The following is a 24,177-nucleotide window of genomic DNA, read 5'->3' on the forward strand; positions in this document are numbered from 1 at the left end:
AACAACGTTACTAAATGATACCTAAATTTTGATAGAAGTGCTTATGATTAAATCGGTTGAATTATTTTTAGGCAATTAAATGACTATATTAAATGAAATATAAATATAAATATTTAATATTTAATATTATTTAGGTAGTAATTTATGTAAAGAAATTAAAAATTGCAAGCGGCGGCCTGTGTTAACCCAGTCCATGAGCAATTATATTGTTAGTCTAATGGAGATATTTATCACTTTGCATAAAGCAAAAATTAAAGCTGCACCTTAATTTTTTAAAGCTTTTCATTGAGTGTTTGAATCTAAAAATCATCCTAAAAGCTTTTCATTGAGTGTTGTGTTTTGGACGTTAATTTAAATATCATGATAGTTATTGTAGGCATGGTCATGGTCTTGTCTCTACAACTACACCTTTTGAAAGGACAAGATTTATTTTAGAATCTGAACATCGAGGATACAAAAGTTGTCGGTATTTAAAATAATCTTCCATACTTATATGTGTTGTTTTTCTTTCCTTGGTCATTGTCACTATACCCTACCATTAACATAGTAACATATTATATATCTCACTCAAGATTAAAGTCTAAAAGGAGTATCTTTGGCTTTTTATCATATCCAATTTGGTTTGCTTTACCAGCCATCATGGTCGATGTTAGACTGTTAAAACGATTTTAATGTGTTGGACGGTTTCAACAACGTCTACTCTGGCTTGGCGTCCAACATTTTTTAATATACAACCGCTTTTTATTGTTCTTTTCCATGCAAAATGGAGTCCGGCGTGAAATTTATAGCAGTAAAGTACGGCATCCACGATATGTTATTGATCGCAATGCAGCAACAACAGTTCCATTGTAGACTTGGCCAACCATGTTGGTGTTGGTGTATCTTTCCATAACAGTAAAGGAGGCACAAGTAAAAAAAGGGAAAGCATTCACACATTGTCGATTTATTCTGTATGATAAAAAGGAAAAGGCACGTCATATTTCGCTGAATTGGATCCAAGTTTGTCTCAGACTCAGCTTCTGAATTCATCCATGAAACAGTTATGGAAATCTGTTAGACGGGTGATGATTGCCGGAATCTTTTCTTCTTGAGGGAGTATAGTGCACCTAAAATGCCAAGTACCAGGAACCTATGCCAAAAATATCACACGTCAACGATAGGAAGAGTTATCAAGAAATACAGCCAAGCAGGAGTCTTCAATTGTTTAAGTTGATCCTAGTTTTTATAGGTGCGAACAGCTGCAATTTTAAGGGTTCACAGAGTTCCCAACCGGATACAGGCAACATGAAATCACCTGTCCAAAGCCAGAACCAGGAACAAGAACAATTCCAGTGGCAGTGAGGAGCGTTGGCAGTAGTATGCATCTGGTACCTTTTTCGCAGCTTCAGCAGCTTTGATTGCCTTTTCAGGCAGTCAATTCTGGGAAAGAGATACATTGCACCTTCAGCCTTGTTGCATCTTACACCTTCCAACTTGTTGAATGCATCTTCCAATGCCTGCACCAGTAAAATGGGGTATTTAATAGAAATGACAAAACCTTTTCATTTAAATATAACCTGATTGAAATGATCAGTAACATGCTTTAAATATGCTCCAAATCTACTACACTAGAAATCTTCAAGTTTCCAAAATTTCAGGGTTAAGAAGCATATTAGAACGTAGAATTTAACATTCAGTTTGGCAAAATCTATACATTAATGCTCCTCTATCATATGACTTAAGATGATTCAAACCTAAGAAAGGACTAACCTTTGCACGCCTGGCTAAAAGATGAGAGGATTCCATCTCTTTCAGCACTGTGATTCATAGGATTCATCTCCAACCTGCAAGTGCTTTATCATTAGCAACGAATATCACAAGCCTATAAACCATGCACGATTTAATCAATGATGCACTTTTACATTACACCTATGTGAACATTATATTTCACTCCATTTCCACAAAAGCAATTCCCAAAAGTCCAAACTGTGTACCAGACACCTTCCAAATTAAAAACCAGCCACGTTAAAACATAATAGTTTAGAGGCTATATGTTTTATGCAAGTTCTTATCTCAGAAACAATGCTTACAAACAGCTAGGCAAAGCTCAAAATTCACTGGTCCAATGACATTGTCTATTCATATTTATGTAAAAACAACCAATGCAACTGGGATAAACACAGAAAAGTAATTTTAAAAGGCAAAAGATTTAACCTTAGGTGGACTCATAACAAGACTAGCAAGAATTTGACCAGAGATATTGGAACACAGATTGACAGATGCCACTTTGTAATTTGCTCCCTGACATCTGCACCAAACCATTTACCTCCATGTAGCCACCCTTTTTCCACACTCTCCATAATAACCTGGATACAGTAAAATGCATATTCTTTATGTCGAAAATCCAAATTTTGCATAAGCTCTTTCACCTTCTAAAACTGAAATAAGAGAACAATGATAAAACAAAATTTACCTTTAGAGACTGACTGAAAAGATATTAAGGATATATCCTTCTCGCCATAAACCTATGGACCGCGAAACCTTCTTGAAAGAGTGGAATTTCTTTTCAGGTACATAAACATTTTCCTGGTAAACCTGTAAAAACCAAGTTGTTAATGTGGCAGCCATACCCTTGGGACACATACCTGAAAGGAAGAAGTCAATGGATACAAATGGCAAATCCAATAATAATATAAATCAACCTACCTCGTCTGCCAGCAGAACAAGACCCTCTTGCTTGCAGAACTCCACAATTGCCTTCTGATTTTCCTCGGCAAGAACCTGTAATCACAATGAGAATTAAATCAGCTAAAAACAAAAGTTGGGACTATTCTTCGACTAAATATTATTTTAAAATCATTTTATTGATTACTTGTCCTGTTGGGTTGCCTGGATTTATTACAACCAAGGCCCTAACGGTGATGCCCTTGGACCTGGAAGTCTCAAGTTGTTTCTTAAGCTCAGAGACTTCCAAACCCCATCCTGTGGCTTCATCAAGATAGTATGGAACCAAAAGTCAAAAGAAATCACAACTGCAACAATCTGGCAATCAATAAATCGTTGAATGATAAAAGAAATATCTATTTCCAAGCATTGCACAAATCCAACCAAAGGCAGTTAAAAATCCTCAAGAAACATAATGCAGCTTGATTTTGGTAAATTAAAGCTCGGACAATAACCAGCAAAAAGTACTTCAGCAACAGCAACCCAGATAGCTTATAAATATCTAAATATTGTAAACAATGATTTAACGTATAAGTGCATACCAAAGTTCCACCATGCAGGGCAATTGAAGCAGAGTATAAAGGTACTGAGGAATGGGACAGAGAATTCCATCCTTCTCAGATCTTATCAGTAACTGCATCATCATATGCACCTGTATGAGAAAAAATCCATTGTTATACAAGATTCATGAGGAGCTCATCATTTAGCTTCAATATAGAAACTTACAGCAGGGCTGGCACCATCGGTCAAGAAAATCATTTGGATCAGCGGAAAACCATCACGAGCTTCAATTCCAACAGCAATAATATCACGTAATCCCTTGATTCCCTGATGCCAAAAGAAAATGAAAAAGTGTGAATACCATGCAAGCATAAATTGTCAAAGTTCCAAGATGTGAGCGATGATAACAACCTGGCTATGACTGTAGGCACCAGTTGCCCTTCCAGGAATTTGATCAAGAATTCGCCAAGCACGTTCTACGGAATCCGCACTGCAAAGGACCACAACCAAATTACATGAGGTAAAGGAATGACTGTCAAAGAAAGACCCAATATGCCAAAGAAAATATTTCACTCAGTAAAGGAGAACATCTCTTTATGTATTGCTTTCTCTGGACTCAACCGAAGTTGTGCTTTATGAACAATCATTCATGGATTTCACTGATGAAATCTAGATATCGGAATAAAATATCTTATTTTGATAGACTTAACCAAAATTCCTTTTTAGCAAAATATAAGTGAAAGAGTAAAGATCATCCACCATTGGAGAACAACTTGGGTGGTAGGAGGAGGGGTATGTATGTAGAGGAGGAATATGCCTATCTTTTGGTACCTATAAGAACATTATAAATTTGTGTCCAGTGTGACACAAGGGGCAATATGTATATCTTCTACTCATATCCATATGATCGTGGATAAGCCAGGTTAAACACCCACCTCACAACTGAAATCTTTATCAGGTGAACAAAAACAAATGAAACGATTATAAAACTTAACAAAAACAACCACTAAGCTTATAACCAATATTAATTCTACGTACCTGAATAAACCCTGGGTTTCACTTTTGTCCAAAATGGCTGGATGGTCGCATAATGCAAGAACCTATTCCAGATACATCCTAGTCAAAATTGTTTCATTCACATGGCACAACTTTATGGTAATCAATATCACCTATTGAAGAAAACAACCTCACGGAAAAAGGTTATCGGCTGCTGACCAAGAGACTGAGGATTTCCAATGTTGCAGTACAAGATCTGTAAAGAGGATTAAACATTTAACACCAAAAACAAAATCAATAAATACGGCAAAATGTCAAATAAACGTTCATAAAATGCAATCATCCCCACCACCACCACCACCCCCACCCAAAAAAAAAAAAACCACCTGTACGCATCCTACTGTTTCCTCTTAGATAAGAGGCATTCAAATAAACTAATTACTTCCTTTTTGAGTCCAAACCCAGCCCACAGAATTCCACAACAATTCATGTTAGCCGGAAAAAATCCACAAGTCAAACATAAGAAAATCTCTATTATACATCAACTGGGGCAAAACCTTCTCACAATCCATCATTTACAGATGGTAATATGATACAGGTGATGACATTTTTATTCAACCATGGGAGAGCAAGAAGAAAGGAGAAGAGGATATAGTCCTAATGAAGTATAAATCCAACTCTCCAAGAGTCCATTAGAAAACTGTTGAAGAAAAAATAAATATACCTCTTCAAAGGGATGAGCATCTGGCTTAGACTTTATATCTTCTTGCAATTTCTGAAAAAAGATATTAAGAAAATATCACTAAAGTATTATTCCAGCTCATATACAAAATTAAATCAGCAGAATTTATTTCAGTGTTCCGAAAAAAAAACAAAACAAAAACAAAAATGGTCCATCAAAATGAACACAATGTTCTAACTACACAAAAGTCACCATTTAATCATTTTCTGATTATACTTGGATGTGCACGCAAGCATGAGAATATAACTTTAAACAAATAATTATTAAAAAATACATCAAAGATGAAGAAGATTGGCACGTTACCTGAGCAAGGGTGACAATCTCACCTCGGACAGCATACTCACATTCTATGACCTGTTGATAAAGAGAGGATTAGCGATAAGCAAACAGACGGATGATGCAAAAGTATTAGCGGGGTTCAAACTAGAATCATAAATTGCATATCCTGAATGAATCAATGAATACATAGAAGTGCAGAAACTTGAATTCTACACTTAATGCCATTGCTTTTACCATTTCCTTGTTTCTCAAGTCTCTAAAATAAAAAAAAATGTTTTAACAAAAATAAACTTAATAGACATCATAACGATTAATTTTGAGCACGGAAGGAGTACATCAAGTCAGTGCATGTACTACAAACAGATCCCTAGCCAATGTAAAGCAACCATCATTTCCATACGAGGTATGGGAAAAAAAATGAATTGGTCCTATGAAAGAAAAATGTTAGTAAAAGAACATGAAACCTTAAAGACACTTACACTTCAATACTCAATATAAAGGGAACGAATAAACAAGTACAACAGTTGACCAATGACATATTGGTATAAGAAATCATTGATTCGAAAAGAAGAATTCCGATCACTATACACAGTTAACAGATAACAAAATGGAAGAAGAGCTGAGAATGTATAGGAACTGAATGAATTCAAAGCCCGGTCCTCAAGGTCAAAGATGTGGACTTTTCGTAATAACAAGAAAAGCACAACACGCACATAAAACCCAGATCAAAAACATCAAAAAGAAAGAAAAAAATCAACACCTGACATCAAATCAAACACTAAACAAAAAGAAGAGAAAGCAAAAAGAAACCCATATTCAAACCAATCCAAACGGAAGAAAAAAAAAAAAGAGAGTACCTTGGGGTTAATAGTATTAAGAGAAACAGGAGGATCCATTGTTGAAGAGGGAGAAGAAAGGGAATCGGCAGCAGGCGTGGAGGACAAGAGACGATATGAAGATGAAAGTAGAGGCCGTTGGAACTGATAGCTTTGACGCGAACGTTCAATAGGTTTTAGCACTGCCAATCACAAATCTCCGCATCTTGCCTATGTATACGCACAATCTACACGCGTAATATAAATCAGAGGCGATTAGACAAAATGATCGGAAGTAGTGACAGATATAATAGTAGATTTTTTATGTCCTTTTAGGAGCATTTAAAGGCTTCGTTCTTTTCCTCGAATAAATAGAAAATGACTTGTAGTTAACCTCCCTTTAGCCACGGTTCGAGATTTTGCCACTCTCTATAGGCCCAATGACAATGCCCCATACGCTAAAATCCTCAACATGTTCGAGTCTGTCTATTATTTACCGTTTACCAAAGTTAATGAGAATTGGTTGGACATAAATACAAGGTAAATGGGCTATATAATACACGTGGATGAACCAGAGGAATACTTTTTTAATCAAATAATGCAAAGACCTTTCACTAATGTTCGTCCCTCTTGGCATGCCAAACATATAAGCTTTTGTCAGCTTTGGTATAACTTTAATGAGATTACATACTAGCCATATTTGAATTCTCTTCCTAAAAAGCCATAATTTATTGGAAATGGATTAGCATGCTTTCTTTACCAGATCCAGTAAGAAGATAAACTCTCAATGGAAAGAAAAAAAAAAAAAGAAGAGAGAGAAGCCAAGTGAATAAAGAACTACCTTCGGACAATTCTATCCTTTGCCCGATTCAATCTTGAGAATTAATAATATGGTGTCCAGTGTTATATACTCAGCATATAATCTTATCTGCTATGCAGCAAACGATCTGAAACCCTCATTTGACTTTGCTAAATGTTTGCAGAGATAGGGATTGAATGTTAACAGGTTTGATCATATTTAACCAATTGATCATCGAACAAAAAATTAATGGATTGTTCGATTTGGAATGTCAAAAGAACTGAACGAAGTTTGCAGTTTTGGTAACCAAAATTTCATCATTCATTTTCCCATTATACTTGGTATGGTAAATGAACAGAAGACCGCTGACTCGGTTAATTCATCCCTCCATGTATCCTTATCCCAAGATGCTTTGTTCAATCTTGCCGGTTCGTTCCTCGTATGCAAATTTTATGGATGCATTCCACCTTCTTTTTGGAGGGTAAAGAATATAGAGGCAAAAAACATGGAGTGTAATCATTTGAGATATATAATAAAACATAATTCTACAAACACGCGCACCACACATCCAGTGTTTGATCTTTGACCTTATCTCAATTCTCAACTATACCCTTGACTCTATTTTCAAATCATAAAGTTGGTTCATCGATACAGTGGATCAGGCAGCCGATCATGACCTTGTATAAACGTAGATTGTCTAGGTTTTTGAAGTTTCGTAAGATTTTAAGAGATTCTAATATCTAAATTAAGAGTGATAGAGATCGATAAAACAAATTTGTCAATATTTAAAGAGATCGAAGAATGCGTTATAATATAAATATTGACATGAGGATGAAAAAGATTTATTGTTGGGAATTTGATGAAACAAAAAAGAAAATTAAATGGATGAGATGCAACTTTCACATCAACAAAAACATGTCATACCATCTTTTTTTTTTTTGGATAAGTAAAAATTTCATTCATCTAAAAAGAAAACAGCTTTAGCTGTTACAAAACGTAATCACAAAGTCATTACACCAAACCCCAATATATACATTTTCTTATTAACCAGCATCAATCCTATTCATATGACTCTATACAATTTATTACTCCATCCAGAGGAGCTGAGTAAGACCACAAGCAAGAAGAATAGCACTCCAAATTCCCTAGCAAAAACACAGTCCGAGAAGAGGTGATCACGGGATTCAAGACCAGAGCTACACAGACCACACCCATGTCCATTATTATACAAGCCTAGAAAGTCTGTCCTTTGTAGGCAATCTATCCAAGATTGCATCCATGAAATCAATGAGAATTTTGGGATATGACCAGGAAACCCACCAGGCGGTGCCAGTAAACCTTCGCACACCTGTTTCCGAATGTTTTCCCATATCCATCTAGCATTGATTTGGTCTCAATTTCTGTTGGAGCAAAATAACTCCTGGCTTCACTCCTCATTTTGAACAGCTTTGCTAGGATCCAACTGAAGTGAGCCTTATATTCAGCATTCCAAAAATCATGATTTAAGGCAGTAAGCATTCACCAAGCAATCTAAAGAGAGCCCTCACCTGCCAGAGTTTCTTGATGAGCAGTAAGCAGCAAGCTTTACTCCAATCTGCCAAACTCCTCAACCCCCAAGCCTCCCATCTTATTGCTTTTATTATATTTTTATTTTTTAATGTTTGAGCGGCTAAAAAAAATATTTGGAAATTTAAGCATCAGTGAAACCTTTAAATTAATGACCAAAGTAGAAATACGGTCAAAAATTGCTTGATAAAATTATAATTTATTCAATAAATTAACATAATCATTTTCATTAGTTAACCTTATAAATATATGTTTCTGACATAATCACACCATGCATTCAAATTTTCATAAGATGAAAAAATGAATAAACAGTTGGTCTATTAGTCTTTTTGACAGAATAATACTTCCAAAAATGAGTTTAAAAGTATCATTAAGTGAGCATTAACAAGTTTGAACTGTGGAAACTAGATAGATGCAACTAATCATTTTCAAAGAACTTTAATGTAACTTGTTAACTCGATGCACAAAAATGTATGCCCAAGTTACATAAGTGGCAGCGTGATTTTTAGACTGATAAGATCCCCTAGGCCCCTACATGTGCGTGGAAGGTCGCCTACGCGTTGCACTGGCCAATGATTGCGCCAACATTTAATTTTGGTTTGATGTATGAGATGAGCATGACTCTTATAAGCGAATATTAAGAAATTAAAATGCATGATTATCGGCAGCATTTCAACTTTCCATCTTTAATGGATTGTTTGAGTGATCAAAAACCCCATTAGTCTAGGAGAGATGAGAAACCGACCCAGAAAAAGCAAGATTTAACCTACAAATACTGAAATGAAATGTGAACGTCTGATAAGTAGTTCGAGGGATCATTTTGTGGGCAACGAGGCATCAATTCCTTTGACAAATGGTCGGTTTTATGAAAAATGGCCTAATGGGATTAATAGGTTGTCCTCCAAGGGTCTTGAACTTTTGATTTCCTGGAATTTTATAAGAAAAAAACCATTAAAAACCACGTGCCAGCATTGGCCATGACTACAGTCAACATTGCAAGCAGGCATGGATCATTTACACCTCAGCTATTCGAAATCTCTCTCTAACCAAGGACCGGTTGGTTAAAAATTTGACATGGAATCTTGTCATGAACTGAAGTGTCATCAGATAAAAATTTGAAGAAAACATTTCATACGCTAATATTACTTTTACATTAGTAAAACTAACAGATATACATGGTCGCAAAAGTATCTCAAACCAGACAAGAAGTAGTGTCATATGACAGTACAAGCTTCAACTTATTACAACCCAAGAGAGAAAGGAAAGCCTGTAGAGCTTAACCAGCCTCCACCACCAATGAACGAGCCAGGAGTAAAATCCTGAGCCCGGTTGCACTAGTGATCACCCTGTACCCTTCAATTCGCTCCGGAAGTCGAAGCACCGGCACCAGTGTTCTCTACTCGGCGTAAAATAATGTTTCAGGGCGAAACTCCCGCTCCACTCGTGCACCCGACAGGGTGAATCACATTACTTATAGTCGATTGCATTATGACAGTCCTTGAATGTTCCTTCCAAGGTCTGCCAAGATATGTCGGGAAGTTTGAAATTACAGGCTGCAAATCAGAAGGTGGCACCTATCCTACATTTCTGGATCACAATGCCAGTGTTTTGGTTAGGGTCGGTCCTGCCTTGGGCTGTCACCATGTTTTCTGCCCCGAGTTCGGCCTCCGAGCATGGATGTCGCAGTCTGGAACACGGCTGCAGCGTTGCCAAGATGAAATCAACTGTTCCTGCCACAAGGCAGTTGACGTAAAACTGCCGATTGGAGTGAGCGTAGAGAGTGTCCTGGTATGCGCAGCATGTCATTGGTAGAATGCCGAGAGATCCGAACCCCGAGTTCGGCCTCCGAGCATGGATGTCGCAGTCTTGGAACACGGCTGCAGCGTTGCCAAAGATGAAATCAACTGTTCCTGCCACAAGGCAGTTGACGTAAAACTGCCGATTGGAGTGAGCGTAGAGAGTGTCCTGGTATGCCAGCATGTCACATTGGTAGAATGCCGAGAGATCCGAACCGACACGGAGGGCGACGGCTTGATGTTTTGAGGAACCTGCCGTGTTTTCGAAGGTTATGTCTCGGGCAACGAACCCTGCACCAACCGCAGCTGCAACCACATGTGAACATTTATAAATTAGGATGATCAGCATGAAATTCAAACTTCAAAAATTGTAAAGATTAAATCGGCAATGTTTTATTTGGCATATGGTACCTAATAAGCACCCATGTGATTCTGTAATATTTAGAGTACTACTATAATTAGCTCAAAGGTACTTGTTTCTGCAATTAATGATGCCAGCTTCCTAATAAGACATATTGCTAACAATTCAATTGCTTTTATTTTTTTTAATTTTATGATTTCATATCAAACGGTGTAACGAGGGGGACAAAGCCAGCTACTATCACAGCTAAAGAAACAAAGTCGGATAAAAGATTGCAATATTTACTAAAAATCAAGAACGGATGCAGGATTTTATACGAGAGGGAATGAACTTGAATTTAAGAAATTTCAAGAGAGGCAAATAAAATTTGAGGATGACGAAAATAAATTTTTAATAAAAAATAAATAAATAATCTAAAGTATATGATAATTTTATATTTTTAAAGGGCAACCGCCCCACCTATCCCGCCTAGGTCCATAAAAGCCAAATGCTTTATGACAAACCGGTACCAACTCTTACGCCTAAGCAAAGGACGAGAATCAGGGACCAATAATCAAATGCGAAAAGTTACTAGTGCTACGATGCCATACCATGGAGCTGCCTCACAATATCATTGTATTGTTAACGTCGCCTAAAAATGGAAATCGATTAAACGAAACCCATCGTGCAGCATGTGTTAGGTTAGGCCCTTCCATCATTCATCAGCCATTGGAGCCTTATTGGTATGGCTTCCAAGTGTTTAATCATAAAAGACAAAAGGAAAAACAAATTTTGTATCGTACGTTGGCTTGGCGTATGCGAATGCATGAACTGGTCACATGGTTTCAGATGAATATCATCCACTAAAGGAAAACTGGGGAAAAACTTGTTATACGATTGAATGAGACAGGTAGATGAAGCAAGAGATGGAAATAAAGACGAGGAGTGGGAAAATTATCTACTAAAATCAACGCTTAGAGATGTAAACCTTTCTCCAGAAAAGTAAGATAAAATGATTTATTTGAAAAGTTCATTGGTAGGGTTGATTTTCGGTTCCACTGTAAAATAATAATGGGAGAATGACGTGCACAAGTTGTAACCAGACAACCGGTAATTCAGTGGATTATTTTTCCCATTTTGAATAATATTTTTTTATTCTTTATATATACTGTATAAAAAGTATGATATCATGTTTGAAGAATTGACCTTTAGTGAATCAGACCATGTGCACCGCTCCCTAAATCTAATGAGCTGGTGTAGGAAAGTTAAAACAATTATGATTTGACAATATAAATCACTCTGAAGGGAGAAGCTGAGGCGTATGGTACTTTACCAAGTTGTTCATGATTTTAGGAAACAAAAGTCTCCTGAATCAAACTAGCTAATTAATGATCATGATCATGAAAGAAAATAAGGTGAATTGATTTAAAATATAGGAAGTGAAAATGGACTTACAGACTGTAGCAGAGTGGAAAGTGGTGCTCCCATCCACCACATTCCTACTCCCAGTGATGATAGTTCTGGTCCTCCCGTCTCCGATGAACATTATGTTAGTCTTCTTCTTTGAGATTTCTACGTTCTCTCTGTAGACACCTGCTTTGATTCTAATGATATACCTTTTGCTGCTTTTCAACCATCTGGCCAGGCAATGCCGTTCTCATCCTCCTTCAGCTTCCTGTTCGATGTCTTGCGCATCATCTCGTTCGCAATGTCAGTGTCCGTCAAGTTCTTGATCATGGCAAGCGCATTACTGCACATCTTTTCAACGTACTTCTCGCCATCAATCAGCGCTTGACGGATTTTCTTGTCGGCCTCTTCGTAGGAGAAGCCGTCCAAGCAAGTCTCCTGGTTAGTCATGGCAGCACTGATGAGGGTCTTGAGGTCATCGGCATGCTGAGCCAAAGATTTCTTGTTCGGATACTCATGAAGATCCTCAACAGCTTCGTGAAGCTCATCGATGGTCTCATCGACGGTCTCCAGACAATCATGGATAGCCGTCTTTTGACGCACCGTCAACCCCTTCAGAGCCAACAGCTTCTGATGGAAGTAATTGTGCTCGACGGCGGTGGTGGTGATGTTGAGAGACAATTCGACGACATCCTTTTGGCTCCTCACCTTCTTGGCTACTTTAACAACTTCTGAGAAGCATAACTCGGGGTAGAATGTGACACTACAAGCTGATTTCACAATGGGGTGATGGGAAGTATCGTGTTCGTCATTCCGTGAACTCACTCCAGCAACAATACCGATATGGCAGCAACAATGACCAGAGATACAAAACTGCCAAGAAATTTTCTTGTTTGAGGAAATGCGTTTGGCTGAACCAGAAATGGGTGAGAATCTCTTTAATTCGGCTCATTGCTTCTCTGTTACAAAGAAGAGCAACGTTGGAAGGGTGTTAGTGAAGAGAGTGGCAGCTTGGCTGGTTAATTTAAAGAGCTTCGAGTGCAGGCTCGGGAGAGGGAATTGGCATGTCAATTTTAATTATAGCCCAAATGACTTTTTCATAATCTATCCATCCCTATTTTTCCTTTTTTTTTACTTTTCACCTCTAAGAAAAGAAAAGCACACATGATGCAACATAACGTTTATATACATTTACAGCACGCGTTGTTTTTTAAAGTTTATGGAAATTAAAAATTTAAATATAAAATAATATAGTCGTAAAATAAATTTATTGACGAGGATAATCTATTCTTTTAACGAAAAAACTATTGATAATAATTTCATTATTTTTCTTGCATTACATTCAAATTTTCATCTTTTATAATGTGAAAAAAAATAATCTTTTATTTATGGGAAGGACCGCTATACGGTACTAGAGAGTTTGTCATTTTATTTTGAATATCTGACAAATAACTGTGACCAAAGGAAATGATGATGAAGTTTCTTCCACGTTCTTTCACTTCGATGTTCAAATTTAAGGATCCTCAATCTTCTTTCTTTTTCAACGATCGAAGGTTGATGACACATTTGCCCTTGTGTTAATGCCTCCTTAAATTTAAAGCTACTTATTTGTAGATTTTTATATAACTTTTATTAAAAATATATATTTTTGTCTCTTAAAATTTTATACATTTAAAATTATTATCTAAAATTTTATAAAATTCAAAATTCTTAACATAAAATTTTACGTACATTCCTTATATTATGTAATATGCATATCTAATATTACATAGTGATTTCAAATATAGTAAGCTTTTCATCAATTTATTAAATTAATCCATGAATTGTCTAATAATAAAATTATTAAATATATCGATTGTTGGTTAGAGATATGTCGATCAAACTATTATATTAAAACAAATAAATGCTATGAAATATGACCTTTTGGAGGAACGGGGTATGACACATTTGTTTCAAAATTGCAAGTTTGCCACCCATGTTGCAACTTGCAATCATTTTGGTAAATTTCACAATTCCTCACTAAATTTTATTTTTTTCTTATTTCATTTTCAATTTTTTTTAATTTGCTCATCAAATTTTCAAATTACTCTTGTTTTGATATCATTCTAAATTATTTTATTATTATTTTGATATGACGTGATATTTTTTATTATTATTTAAAATAAAAATAATTTAAAATACAAAATTAAATAGAAGGTGGTCATCCACTGCTCGTTGGCGTTGGATGCCACCGCCGACAACCGTAGATAGTGGCCGCTCGATCCTTAATTTCATGGGTTGTTTCGTCACAACCCTTGAGTTTGAATCCGACTTTCATTTTGTTAGAATATGATATGAAGTCCATGAATTGATCGAAAGTTAGGAAACTGAAATGTTGCTGTCAAGATTCATAGGTTTTGGGATATTTTCCGATGAAACAACCATCTGATTCGGACTCAGGGGTTGAGACGAAGCAACTCATGAAATTTGGGACCGAACGACGGTTGGTTTTGAAGGTCGACGGTGGGCGGTGATTATTTAAATATTTTATTATTTATTTTAAAATATTGTTATATTTTAATAATTAAAAAATACCCCATTTTACGAAAAATAATAATAAAATAATTCAGAATGATCAAAATATTAACAATTCAAAATTTCAGTGAATAAATTAAAAAATTAAAAGTACAATGAGTGAAAAAAGAGATATAGTAAAATTCAGTAAAAGAATTATGTATTTGGCCTTTTTTTTTTTTTAGGAATAAACGGGATGTATTTGAAATGTATAACTTAATTCGTTTAATTCACATATTTATTTATTTTATTGGATTCTCTTACGGAACACTTTATTTCTTGACCCCCAACCCCCAAAACACATTTTCACGGTTCACCCCCAGATGGAAAAATATTTATGATCTTTCCTTTCAAAATTGCAACTATTTTCTCTCCTGCCTCAAATTTCAAACTTGACACCTTTTTTAGACATTAACCAGGAAAGGAAACGTATGTTACCATATTAGGGGAATACCTGTTCAAAGGTGTCGGTGCTACTATTTTTTTTTCTATAACATTCTCATCCTTTTTAATATATTAATTTATCAGTCTGTTTTTACACATTTCCCTCTCCTCTCCCTCTCTTCTCTTTTTCACAGATATGATAAGGTGTTTATTACATAATTATCATCTGTCTTTTTAAATAATCAAGTGCTTGATGGACTTGCAACTTGATAAATCAAGTAACTGTTTTTAATTAACACAAGTACCACTCATGTAAAAATGTGTTTTAAATATCACGTTCATTTATTGAATTAGTAACCCCTAGTGTGGTAGGTGTGTGTAATTAGTTTCGGTAGTTTATAGGATTACAGGTGATACCTTGTTCTATGGCTGATTCGAGTCTTGAATTTAATAAATCGAACCAACGTTACTTTATGTTAATTAATCATTTTTAACTTTTTTTCGTCTTTTTCCCATACGAGATCATCCGTGTCCCCTATAAATCATTAATCAAGAAAAGAGGGCAAGTGATAGTTATGTTTAATTTTAATTTTATTATTATTGGGGTATATATTATATCCGAAATATTATTATAATGAGCACGAATCAAGTTACATCTATAGTTAAATAGATGATTATTATCTTTAGAGGTCTCATTTCTGAATACCAACAACTAAAGCTAAAATAATCCATGTTTGTTTGTATCAACATGCAACAAGACAAAAGACTAATCATGAAGGAGACTAATAGGATTATGTAAATTATTTTATTTATTTTTAAAATATAAAATCATATGTATTTTAATATAATTTTATTTATAAAATTAGTTTTTGTTATTGAATCCTCGTATCTTTTTAATTATAGTATTCAAATTTCGAATCTAAAAAAATAATAATAAATCTTTTACTATAAAAACTACTTATTTGTGTTGCGATAACTTGCTTTAAACACAAGTTAAAAGAAAAACTTTTTAATCCTAGTTGGGCCAGCTTAATTTGACCCATAAATAAATTACTTTTTTATTCTTAATCCGAGTTAAATGTAATTATGGGCTTACAAGCTAGCCAATGTAAACTAATAGGCATTCAATGTGGTTTTTCCCCCAATACCCCATGTGGATTAATTATTTGTGGTATTGAGCCTATCCAAAATTTATTTCGGAGAATACAACATTTTCTTCAGTGCACCATGAATTCGTCATCTCGAAGTGATGAGTTCCCTCGCATATTATTTTTAATTAGTCCTCGCATAGTGAGCCTCACATGGGCTATTATTTTATTTGCATTATAATGACTCGTCATCTCGACGTGATAGTCCATTAAAAATTATATTTTTAAATTATAAAAAAAATGAAATTTATAAATTAAAAAAAGGGAAAAAATTAGGGTAAACTCATCACATCGACATGATGAGTTCGTTCAAATTCAAAAAATATTAACCGTTTTCTAGTCATTGATCAACGAGCAGACGGGTAACGGTCAATTGGAACTCGTCACCTCGAGGTGACGAGTTTGGTGACCATTTTAAATTTCTATATGTTTATAGTTTTTAGGGTAATGTTATAATAGGGGTTTGAGGTTTTGGCTTTCACTAAACCCTGAATCCAAAAAAATTAGAAAAACATCATATGTTGTGCGAAAATCCCGAAAAATGGCAACCCGGGAATATATGTTGCGCTTGGATAACGACCATTTATCATCGATCCAATGCGCGCCAGACGACGATGAATGGAGTATTCGTGGTCGAGGGATGACAACCAGAGAGTCGCATTGACGAATGATGACATATATGCATCAATCCAGTTTATTTTTTACTATAGTTTTTACGTGGTTCAAACTATATCCGGTGTTGATCAAGGCTCTGATCGAACGTTGGTGGTCCGAGACGCACACGTTCCATTTCCCGAGTGGTGAAGCGATGATTACTTTGGAAGACGTCGTTTATTAACTTAATGTTCCAGTTAATGGAGTTCCTGTGGTGAGGTAGAACATTTATGAACCCGCAACGTTGGTTTACCAAGAAAATGACCACCATTCGACGTCATGAGGGGCTATGGGATAATAATAACGTGGTTGGAGTTTGAATTCCATGTAACGGATGAGTCTATCGAGGCGGATGTTGTTTTCACATCCCGAGCATTTATTCTCCAAATGATCATAGGGATATTATTACCAGACAAATCCGATAATTTGGAGCGCACGCAATATCTGCAAGACTTAGAATACTTTGTTGTGTGCTGTAATACCAGTTGAGGCGCGACGATTCTAGCATTTTTGTACCGTGATCTTTTCAAGGCTGCAATTGTCCAGTCGAGTGGAAAAGCCGATGTAGCATGCTAACTGATACTGTTACAGTCTTGGGCTTGGTATTGCTTCCCTTTTTTACGCCAATTACATCAACGCCGGTCGAGTTTCCGATGGTTGCAAGGTAATTGTTTAACTTCATTTATTTAGACTTTGTTTGAATTTAATAAATTTAATTATTATTTTTACTTGTTTATATTTTTTTAAATATTTTATATGGCGTCATAAAATCTCCGAGACGAAGTTGGTGGTGCCACTACACGAGATATACAGATGAGGATCGACATCACCGTCGATTTGCGGTATGCCATACGATATTTTTATTATTATTTTTTAATTTTTTTAACTTTATATATACTAACTTTGATATTTAATATTTACATATTTTTTGGCTTCTGTATGTCGACTAGGAGATCAATCAATTATTATCGGGAGGATTTTTTTATAGGTCTCACTTGTGGTGTGTCGTGACACTGTTGTTGCACCAAGCGATTGTTGAGTGGCACGCCGCTGACAGAGTGATGCGATAGTTTGCATCGCACCAGCCGATTCCAACGCTTATGGTTGTTGAAATGGACGCGCTCCATACAATCCATATGCGTGGGAAACATACCAAAAATTAGCCGGTGAGGCACGCTTTCTACATCGAGCAATAGAATCAACGCGACCAAATGCTCCCCCCGCATTAGGACATCACACCGTTGGACCTCAATTTTGACTATTCTCTCTATCTTTTAATTTACGAAGAAAATGGGAAACCATATCTAACGACAGTGGAAGAGATGGGATAATGGTAAAATCATTAGGTCACATGCGCTAAGTCCAAGTCCAAGAAGAAAGCATCGTCGTCTTCTGCTTTCGCTTTAATATCAGTCGCTGAATAGTACTACTATACATCCTAGGCCAGTTTCAGTTTCTATAATCCATTTCATACTTCAACCAAGACTCGACCGAATTGGGTTGGGGGTTCATGGGATGCACCGCAATACACTCAAGGATCTTCCACAGAACATGCGGTTGCGGGTGACTAGGACCATATCCTATATGGTCACCAAAGTTAAATCGAAACAGTTATACCGATGATGGCGTCAAGCATCATAAATCCATCATCGGATTTCGAAGGTGAATCGAGAGTGTATTAAGTACACCTCCTCGACAAGACGACGACTAGGTCTACGACCCCGACATACTTGACGAGCCCCACGATATTATTATTCGACAACTCATCGACATCGTCAATAACTTAGAAGACATAAATAAACTTTCTTTGTAATTCTCATGTAAAAAATTATTTCTTGCAATTAATTTTGTAAAATAATAAATTCATTTTTCTTTTATTCTTTTATTCTTTTTGAAATTTTTCCTGGCTGAACTTGTAATCACGAGATGACGAGTTCGAAGTGACTGTTGCTGCCCGTCTACCCATTGACCAATGACTAGAAAACAACTAGCATTTTTTGAATTTGAAACGTGACGAGTTCACCCTAATTTTTTTCCTTTTTAAATTTTAAAATTTCATTTTTTTTAAATTAAAAAAATATTTTTAATGGACTCGTCACCTCGGCGTGACGAGTCATTATAATGCCAATAAAATAATGGTACTCGTGGGGCTCACAATGCAAGGACCAAATAAAAATAATATCCAAGGGAGGTGACGAGTTCCGGGGTACACTTGAGAAAATGTCGTATTCTCTAAAATAAATTCTGAGTAGGCCCAATACCCGATAATTGATCCGCATGGGGTATTGGGCCATAAAAAACCCATTCGAAGTCGTACAACGTATTGAAAACCAAACTCACGTTTTGGGTTTGAAAATGCTATGCCCAGAAGGCCAGAAAGAACTGATTAAGACCCAACAAATGAAACAGTACATATAATCATATATAAATATTTGCTTTTGGTATAAGGCTAAGTGCCTCCATAGCTTGTTCGATCGCACCTTCTTAGGCGACATAAGCTAAGGTAAGCAACTTCTATCTGTTCTGGACTTCCTTTTTGAGTTTTTCATCGTTCCAATCATTTGATTATATCTGTATTCTACGATATTATTATCGCAGTGAAAATTCCAACTTGAGTGCTACCATGCTTGCTTTATTCTGGTTTTTTGTAATTAAAAAAATCAATTTCTTCGAAAAAATTCACGATTGCGATTTCCGTAATGACCACAATAGTATCCGTTATATCTACAATCATGATAAACGTGACGCGACCGAAAATGTGATCGCAGACACTATTTAAAACCATTTTGTAATTGTGCTTGTAGATTTGACAAACCCCTCTATCATGTAAGATTAATTAATTATTTTTTACGGGCACACCGATTGGTGTAATTAAGAGATGACTTGATGGGTATTTTAGCTTTTATTTATTTATTGTGAGTTTTTGAGTCTTATACTTGTCCTTGCGGACTTCTCTCCTTTTTGAAACGAGGAGTTAAAGTAATGAATTAGTTTATAACTGACCTTTTCACTTCTTCCTAGCCAGACAGCTTTCAAGTCATTAGCTGGGGATGATCAAGAATTACTGCAAATGATTCCAGTTTTTCTTGGTTGCAACAAGCAAGATTTAGTGAAGGGAAACTTCATTGACACAATCGTTGTTGGTGAAACTGTAGAAGCAATGAAAGAAACTGCATTTAGCCATCTAATGGAAGTAAGCAACTTTTAACAGGATTCTATTTAATATATGTATTATATATTTGTACTTTGTGACATGGTTATTCCCCCCTTTTGTTTGTTTAATAATCTTGTTCATTGCTCCCTATACTTGAAGTTTTGTTTCATTTGTAATTGAATCAATGTAATAATATGACACTTTGGAAGATAGCCATTTGATTAGATTGTCAAGGATATGAGCCCAAATAGCAATGCCCTTAAACTTAGTTGTAAAGAAATAAACCTACAAATTTGTACCTAATTTCCTTCGTAGCCTTGTAATTATATTATTCATGAAACTCTGAATCTCATCCTTGACTTATTTCTTGTCACCAAATATGTCCCGGGAGATATTTTCTGTTGATAATAGTCAGGTTACAGGGTCAATTTTAGTAGTTAGAACCATCTTGACACTGTTCTGGATGAATGAACCTTTCCTTTTCTTTAAGTTGGATTCCCTTAATTAGTGATAAAGTGGGTTGGCTGTGAGGTGAATCTTTTCCTCATTTTCACTATAATAATTTCACCTTTAAGTTTCAAGAGCTGCTGAACTGTGATGTTTATTATCCTATAACCAAATGAAGAATAAAACAACAATAGAGTAGTTGATTCCTTTACCTCTTTCATATCCTTTGCACGCGACAGTAAAATCATCTAGTTTCCGCTCTGTCTCTTTTCTTTATTCTTTGGGCTAGCTTCATTTTCTGCAAAATACAGGTAATTTTGGAAGTTGCTCCTGAAAGCCTGTATAATGACATGTTCACAAAGCTTTTGAAGAATTCATTGTTTCAGCTTTCATCTCATCATTGTGGGAACTTTGTTGTTCAAGTGTTAATTTCCCATGCAAGAACTAAAGATCAAGTACGTATTCCAACGTTCTACTATTGATACAAACCTGTAATCTTTGTATGCTTGACAAGATTCAAAGCTAATAGTGTCTCTTGAAATGATTTGATGCACTTCATTGGATACTAGTGTTCTATCAGTGAAATTTTGTTATGTACTTAATTTTCCGGCTGCTGTTAAGTTCTACTGTTTAAGAAAGCTATTTCTGGTGCTGGATGTCTTGCTAAGCTCTGCTGTTCTGATATTTGAAAAACTTTATTTTCTTTATTAGATGGAGATGATCTGGGAAGAGCTTGGGTTGAAATTTGTGGATCTTCTTGAAATGGGGAGATCGGGAATTATTGCATCTCTTATTGCTGCGTGTCAAAGGCTACAAACTCATGAATATAAGGTTCAGTCGTTAGATTCATGCCTTTAATGTTTGCTCTTTAGTCAGTCCCTGTACAATATGAGTCTGAAACAGCTTGTGGTAATAACTTCTAAATGGAAATTATTTCATACTAAAACTTCACTTTTATGTAGATATCTTCTCCTAGCCCTTCATTAATTTACATTTTCCCCTCACTGTTGTGAGGCTCTTGCTACTGCCGTTGGTTCAAAAGAAGAGAATTCCAAGTTCATTGTTCCTCGAATACTGTTCCTTGACAGTTACTTCAGCCATCATGACAAGTCTAGTTGGAACTGGCCTGTTGGTGCTAAGATGCATGTCATGGGCTCTTTGATTCTGCAGGCTATTTTTAAATTCAGAAGTGTATGTTTCTTTACTTGAACATGTTAGATCATTCTGTTCTACCCAATTTATTGGCCTTGGATTTTTCACGCACTATCAGCAAGTTTTCAGCCACTTTTGCTTGTATTAACTAAAGTGAATGCCTCTGTGCATGTGCTCTAGCATATTGAGTGTCAAGCTTCTTATTAAGATGTCTGTATAGTGGTAATGCAATATTTAAGCTTTGAGATTGAGGTTAGCGCAGCAAATTAAGCTCGGGGGGGTTTAGCTAGTGAAACAAATGTTTAAGCAGTCGGTGCAGAAAATTATGTATACAACTGATAGCCTGATACTTGAACATATTTGATCATCTTTAAAGCAAGTCTTCTGAAAGGTGAAATGCCAGATAATTGACCGATTAAAGATCTTAGTTTGAATTCCTGAATTGAATGATTATTATTCCCCTGAAAGTTCTCAATGTTAAACCAATATCCCATATGCTGTTGTTTTCAGTTTGATCACATGCAGTATGCAGGATATCCTATTTAGATACATGGTCTGGCATTACAGAGCAGAGATATGATACCTTAGTTATGCTCAGTTCATCTGTATATTGATTGTTTTGGAACTTGAAAATTCTCTTTGATGTTGGCTTGAATAGATAAGACAAGTGTGGATACTGACTTTCTAATTTTGCTATGCAATCTATTTCTTCTTCGTTACAGGAATGGATACAGCCTTATGTTTTGAGTATTACTTCCATGGGAATTGAGCATGTCCTTGAGGCAGCTAAAGATGCTCGAAGAGCACGGGTTATTGAAGCATTTCTTGCTTCAGATGCTTCCACAAAACAGAAGAGTAGATTAGTTGTGAAGTAAGTCAAAATGCTGCATTGGCATTTTTATTTGAGTTTTATCTCTCAGGAAGTCTCGTCTGTCCTTGTTTCATTTGGTCAATTGGTTAAAAGGGATACCAATAGACCTTGTGTGCACAAAGTTATAGCCTTTGATTAAACTTTTTGGTCTGGCCTTTTTCCCACATGGAATAATATCTTCTACTCTCCTGTGATTCCATATCAAACTGTTATTTTGTTGCATGGTTAAGTATATGTTGCTGCTAATATTTACTTTGCACTGTTTGTTTGCTGTTAAATATGAAGTTTACGTGGACATTTTGGGGAGCTTGCGATGCACCTCTCGATCATTTACAGTTGAGAAGTGCTTCAGTGTTGGTGGCCTGTCACAGAAGGAATCCATAGCGTCTGAACTGTTAGCTGTAAGAACTGAACTCTCCCAGACAAAACAAGGTCCCCATCTCCTAAGGAAATTAGATATTGACAGGTAACTAAATTGCAGTTTGCTGGTTTGGTAATCAAGGATTAATTCGTGTTATGTCGTAGGCTAAATTGTAATGCATGTGCTTAGTCTAGTTTGGACCCAAGTTTGATAGGAACAAGCAACTCAAATTTCATTGCTTTGTCATGGCAGATATTCTACCAAACCTAATCAGTGGAGGTCAAAACTAGCATCAAAAGAATCAGCTTACAATGAATTCTATGCTGCATTTGGCCCTACTGTATCCAAATCAACAAAAAGCAACAAGTTCCTTTCTGATGTATCTATGGACACGTCAGAGCTCGAAGAATTGAACACAAAAGAGAGAGAGAGTTCTCTCACTTCTACATCCATGCTTGATGATACCTCGGCAGAGAAGAAAACAAAAAAGAATAAAAAAAGAGAGGTTGCCTCTGAAGATGCTGTCAGATCTAACAAAGCGGTTGAAAATGCTGTAAAGAATTTTCTCTCTTCTGGTAAACCAGATAAGAAACGAAACGGAGCTTCGAAACAGAGACTGAAAATTTGAAGTACAGGATGCTCTGCTTTTTTTGCAGGCGATTTTGGTAGCTGACTGAAAATTTGCTGAAATTTCTCTCTTCGGGTATGCGTAGCGTTTTTGTTAGGGTAGAGAACATAAGCCTTCCTGGAAAAGTCACAAAACTATGTTTGTATCCAGTTATATTATACCAAAATATTGCTGTTTAACAACAGAAATTGACAGATTATGGTAGCAAAACTGTTAATTGCATTTCCTTTTACTTATTGTTGCTTAAGCTAATATCCATGCAACAAGAAATTTTGCACCAAACTACTTTCTATCTGCCTCAATTGTTCTTATAGTAGAGAGCTGGACCAGTTGCAAAATGAAAAGAGAGAGAGAGAGAGAGAACATTGTGTATCTAAATCAACTACACAGCTACCGTTGGCAGAAAGGCATGAAGTGTTATTTTGAAAGCAAGAACGAAGTTGTTTTAGAACACTTGTCATCACCACCATAATCACCTCAAAGTATCAATTCAGCGTCGGAAAATGTTGAAAACTTCTGAGGGGGGCAGTCATTCCCAACCTGTTATTTTTGTAATTGCATTGCCACTAATTCGACTGCGATACCTGCCGTCGGGCACAACATAGAAAATTATCTGCGGTCTTCAGTTGAGGGAATCCTTCTATTGTAGTGGTAGGGTCAGCCTCTAGTCTCTTTTCGTTTCATTTTTCAAATAACCTTGATTTTTATGTTTCAAAAAAAAATAACCTTATTTTTTTATCTATTGGTCAATTAAAATACGACCTTTTTATATCGATTAAAGAGAGATTCAACAACTAAAAGAAAAAGCGGGCAACTGCAGCTACAACCGGGCAAGATGTTATGATAGCTGTCTCAAACTTAAGTAAAGGACAAGGGTCAAG

General features: G+C 36.0%; 3 pseudogenes; 1 reads left to right on the forward strand and 2 right to left on the reverse strand.

The window, feature by feature from the left end:
- Positions 1–782: 782 nt before the first annotated feature.
- LOC120131559 lies at positions 783–6,347 on the reverse strand (annotated as a pseudogene).
- A 3,267-nt stretch (positions 6,348–9,614) lies between these two features.
- LOC120131604 lies at positions 9,615–12,911 on the reverse strand (annotated as a pseudogene).
- Positions 12,912–16,962: 4,051 nt separating this feature from the next.
- On the forward strand, positions 16,963–23,296 carry LOC120131878 (annotated as a pseudogene).
- The last annotated feature ends 881 nt before the right edge of the window (positions 23,297–24,177 follow it).

This window comes from Hibiscus syriacus, unplaced genomic scaffold (assembly GCF_006381635.1).
Source record: "Hibiscus syriacus cultivar Baekdansim isolate YM2019G1 unplaced genomic scaffold, ASM638163v2 tig00110556_pilon, whole genome shotgun sequence".
In the NCBI taxonomy this organism is placed as follows: domain Eukaryota; kingdom Viridiplantae; phylum Streptophyta; class Magnoliopsida; order Malvales; family Malvaceae; genus Hibiscus; species Hibiscus syriacus.